Genomic DNA, 5,512 nt, shown 5'->3' on the forward strand with positions numbered 1-5,512 from the left:
GATCTAAAATGTGCCATGTCAATAAGTAATCCTGATCCATGAAATAATGTTTTTTAAAATCAATTCTTCTAAAAATCGAACCAATAAACATATAGAGAATATGTCAAATTGGTCAGATCACAATGGTATCTTGGTCTAAAAAAACATTATAAAAAAGAGTCTAGATTACAAGTCAACCCTTTTGATATACGTGCGCTTGCTCGTACCACCTTTAGCGTTTGTTAAAGAGTGATTTACCCAGCAGACCTAATTGTTGCACATTTATTACAAAAACTTCTTTGGAGTTTGACACCTTAAAGAGAACCTAATTAACTTTATAAAGTTCGTTACCCATCAAATCTTAGTTTATGAAGTATGCTGCCTAGCAAACGTCGAGGTGTGAATCCACGTCAAAAAATTCAAATTATTGAAGAGTTGATTTGTTACTCAACATAATTTGGAGTAGATACAAACCGTATGCATACGAATACATGATCGGATGGCACAGAGTTATAAAGGATAAAATTCTGAGTACTTTGACAAAAATTGGAAAAAATAAAGTTAATATTCACCATTAAATTTTGAATAAAGCTCAAATTTTAGATAACATTTGATGAAATCTTACTAAGCTAATCATCCTAGCCTAATTCATAAAGTAAAAGTCTCTTCAGTGACACAAGATTTACTGTGATTCTCACAATTCTGACGTGGAGATGCGCACATAACCGTAAATGATTTTTATTCGTATCGCGAGGAAACACATCTATGGTTATGTGCACATCCCACGTCAGACTTGTGAGAATCGTAGTAGACACCATCTGTCATTCCAGCATTTTCCTTTTTTGAAATAAATTGCAACGAGTAATGCTGGGGTGACACAGGTCATACACTATGTTTCTTACAGTTCTGACGTGGCACAATATCCACATCACTCACTTAATGAGTCAACTGCCACGTCATTTTTTATTAATAAAAAAAATCAAAAGAAAAACCTAACGTCTTCTCCTCTTCTCTCAGCATTACTCCATTAATATATGTTGATGTTTTCTTCTAAGAGACTAGGACTGAAACTTAAACAAAATTGCAGAAAAAGTCATTAAAGTTATTAAAAACTATTGCTTCTTTCGATTAAAAGTTAAAACCCATCTCTCTCTCTCTCAGTTGCAACAAATTTCTATGTAATTGAAATAAAATCTGTAAATTTATTCTATTTTTGAGGGGTTTTATGTAAGTAGTTAGCCCTTTAAGAACAAATTTTCTACAACTCTTTGAAATCTTCTACGAATATATCTCACGAGCTAGTTTCAAACTCTTATAAATTTTTAAGTCAGACCGATTTAGGGTAACTATGGATAATAGTTGCAATTTCCAAGTGAATTTCAACGACTGGACTTTATATTGTTAGAAATTCGAATTTTTTAAGATTCACACTTCTAATTTACACATAAATTCAATTCCTTATCCGCCAAACAAGCCCCTAGATTAATGGGTTTTCTTTTAATTTGCTTTTCTCTCTTTTCTTTCGCAGTATTCCTCCCCACCCCCCACCTTTTCCCCTATTTTGAGACTCTCCATAAAAACAAAAAACTAAAAAAAGTAGGGCTTTAGATTATATTTAGGTTCTCTTTTTTTCTTTTTTTTTTAATTGGATCTTTTTGAAAGAAAAAAAAAAAAAAACCATATTTGTCCCACCTTATCTTTCCATGAGAAGCCATGATTGAGTTTTCATGCGAAATTTGTTTTGATCTTTTATTGAATTTTCCTTAAAGTGTATAAAAAAGTAAGATAGGATGATTATATCCATTAAAAATCAATTTTTTTTATAGCAAATCTCATCTCTTGGTATGTTTTTTATGTTTTCTCTCATCTTCATTTTATTTTTTTTCTTTTCTAATACAGGGTTGGTTTTAATTTTATTGAATTTTGACTGAATATGGTTGGAGACACATTTCCAGATCTTGACAATGGTACTCAAGTAGACAACAAGATCTTACAAACACTCCAAAAGAACTTTGGTCAAGTCAAAAACATCTTGGATCAAAATAGATTGTTAATCAATGAAATTAATCAGAATCATGAGTCGAAGATACCCAATAACCTCAGCCAAAATGTGGGTCTAATTATTAGAGAGTTTAACAGCAACATTAGGAAGGTGGTTGATCTTTACGGCTACCTTTCGTGCTCTTTCACTAAATCCATGGAATCTTCATCTGAGGTGGTTTTTAAATAATTTTAATGGTTTTTTCTGCAATTTTTTTTAAGTTTCAGTCTTAGTCTCTTGGAAGAAAACATCAACATATATTAATGGAGTAATGCTGAGAGAAGAGGAGACGATGTTAGGTTTTCATAAAAAATGTCGTGGCAGCTGACTCATTAAGTGAGTGACGTGGATACTGTGCTACGTCAGAACTGTGAGAATCAGTGTATGGCCTGTGTCACCCCTGTATTACTCAATTGCAACAGATTTACATTAAATTACCGTTCATAAAAACTGATATACTTTAAGAGTTGTGAAGAATGCATGCGGTAGGGTACGCATGCATTAAGAATTGTTTTTTCACTTGAGATGAGAGAATCAATGGAGATTGAAGAGCTCAATGGAAGCGCTGTTGCAGGGTTGTCTCCAAATACTCTCAGCGACCTCTTCAAGAGATTTGACGAAGACACACAAAAGGATGAGAACGAAGACAAGACTCTACTACCTCAACATGTTTTCCAACAAACTTCACTTCCTTTCGTTTCGTTCTCTCCTTCTGTAATTTGAAGTATGCCATCATAGACAATAAGAAGAAGAAGACACTAATATTGAATGATGTCTCTGGTCAAGCGAGAAGCGGAGAGATCCTAGCCATCCTTGGCACCAGTGGATCGGGGAAATCTACATTGATCGATGCTCTTGCCAATCGGATAGCCAAAGGCAGCTTGAAAGGATCCATATCTCTTAATGGAAAACCAATAGTGGAATCTGGGCTTCTCAAGGTGATCTCTGGGTATGTCATGCAAGATGATCTTCTCTTCCCAATGCTAACAGTTGAAGAGACGATCATGTTCTCAGCCGAGTTTAGATTGCCTCACTCACTCTCCAAATCCAAGAAGAAAGCAAGGGTTAGTACTCTGATTGATCAACTAGGATTAAGGAACGTGGCCAAGACGATGATTGGAGATGAAGATCATAGAGGCGTATCTGACGGAGAACGTCGTCGTGTCTCTATAGGAATCGAATTAATTCACGATCCAATCATCTTGTTTCTCGATGAACCAACGTCAGGGCTCGATTGCACCAACGCTTTCTTGGTGGCGGAGGTCCTTAAAAGGATTGCTCAAAGTGGGAGTATCTTTATCATGTCGATTCATCAACCTAGTTATAGAATTCTTGGCCTACTCAATCGATTGCTCTTTCTCTCATGTGGCCAAATTGTTTACAGTGGATTGCCAGCGAGTCTCCCACTTTTCTTCGCTGAGTTTGGGCATTCTATCCCAGAAAATCAGAATTGGGTTGAGTTTGTATTGGATTTAATTCATGAGCTCGAGGAATCGCCCAGTGGAACGAAAGCTTGGTTGAATTCAGTAAGTCATGGCAGACCATCAACCAACCTCACACACTGGATTCCAATCATTTGAAGCTCTCTTGGAAAGATGCAATTAGCGCGAGTATGTCGAGGGGGAAACTAGTATTGGGGGCTCTAAACAACAACGCAAGCCCTACATCCAGCATCGCTACATGTGCTAATCCTTTCTGGACCGAGATCTTTGTGTTGTCCAAGCGATCGATAACTAATTCAAGGAGAATGCCTGAACTGATCCGAACCCGATTGGGGCCAGTTATGGTTACAAGTTTCATATTAGCTTTAGCTTTTCGACCGCTTGATAATTCTCCCAGAGGTGTAAAAGAACGATTAGGGTTTTTCGGATTCGCCATGTGTACAATCTTTTACTTCTGTACTGATGCCCTCCCAGTTTTCATCTTAGAGCGACATATTTTCATGCGAGAGACAGCTAATAACACTTATCGTTGATCATCTTACGTTCTATCAACCACAATCGTAGTCATTCCATCTTTAATCTTTCTCTCCACCGCGTTCACAGCAACAACATTTTGGGCAGTAGGCCTTGGTGGTGGCATCTCAGGGTTCATCTTCTTCACTTTTATAATCTTTGCTTTGTTTTGGGCGGGAAATTCTTTCGTCACGTTCCTATCTGCAATAGTATCTGATCTTATGATAGGTTGCACAGTGGTTGTTGCAATTGTTGGTTACTTCCTTCTCGTTAGTGGGATTTCCATCAATAGTGATCGAATTCCACATTACTTGATATGGTTACATTACACATCCTTGATAAAGTTCTCTTACCAAGCTGTATTGCAGAATGAATTCGAAAATGAGAGAAAATGTTTTATGAGAGGGACTCAGATGTTCGATAACACAGAGCTTGGAATTGTCCCTGTAGCCATGAAGATTAATTTGTTGAAGAAAATAAGTAATTCATTGGGAGTGAACATTACAAGCGAGAGCTGCCTTACAACGGGATTGGATATCTTGGGACGACAAGGAATAAGAAATAATCTAAGCAAATGGGATTGTTTGTGGATTACATTGGCTTGGGGTTTCTTTTTTAGAATTCTATTCTACTTTTCTTTGTTGTTAGGGAGCAAAAACAAGAGGAGGTAGATTGATACTGGATGTAAGAAGAATAACTTCAGTTACTCCTTTAGGATTGTACTTTTTCTTTGCTGTTATATATAAATCTTAAACTTCATGTGTGGATTCTAATAACTTATCTAACTTAATCAAATCAAATGGGTTTATTTAATAATAGTAAGCCATATTTCCTTTAGGATTGTACTTTTCTTTGCTGTTATATATAAATCTTAAACATCATGTGTGGATTCTAATAACTTATCTAGCTTAATCAAATCAAATGGGTTTATTTAATAGAATAATTTACCAAAACGGTAGAGTTTTCGAAATTAATTACCAAAATGGTACATTGTAGCAATTAATTCCGAAAACAGTAAATTTACCGTTTTCAGAATTAATATTTTTTACCAAAACTGTAAAAACAGTATATAAAAAAAAAAAATTTACCGAAAATACCCTTTTTTTGTTTTACATATATATTTACAATTTTAACCTTAAAAAAATGAAAATCCAACTAAAAAGATTCACTCTCTTTCGGTAATCCAACAATCATATGTATTTACAATTTTTTTTTTTACCGAAATCAATTTATTTTCGTAATTTCAGTCGAAAAATAAAAAAGGGCATTTTCGGTATAAAAAAAATACATTTTACTGTTTTTACCATTTTGGTAAAAAAATTAATTCCAAAAACACTAAATTTACCATTTTCGGAATTAATTGCTACAATGTACCGTTTTGATAAATATTCGAAATGTTGTGCATGTTTTGGTAAATCTGCCTATTTAATAATAGCAAGCCATCTTATGTTTTTGATGCTTGGCTTTTCCCATTTGAATTTTCAACTTTTCATGTATTCACAATAGTTTATATTCACGAGTTACTCCATACAGTTCG

At 34.9% G+C, this 5,512-nt stretch overlaps 1 pseudogene; it reads left to right on the forward strand.

The window, feature by feature from the left end:
- The first annotated feature begins 2,486 nt into the window (after positions 1-2,486).
- LOC147385697 (ABC transporter G family member 20 pseudogene) lies at positions 2,487-4,732 on the forward strand (annotated as a pseudogene).
- Positions 4,733-5,512: the final 780 nt, after the last annotated feature.

The sequence above is a fragment of the Akebia trifoliata genome, chromosome 14, assembly GCF_017979445.1.
Source record: "Akebia trifoliata isolate Shusen 1 chromosome 14, ASM1797944v1, whole genome shotgun sequence".
In the NCBI taxonomy this organism is placed as follows: Eukaryota; Viridiplantae; Streptophyta; class Magnoliopsida; order Ranunculales; family Lardizabalaceae; genus Akebia; species Akebia trifoliata.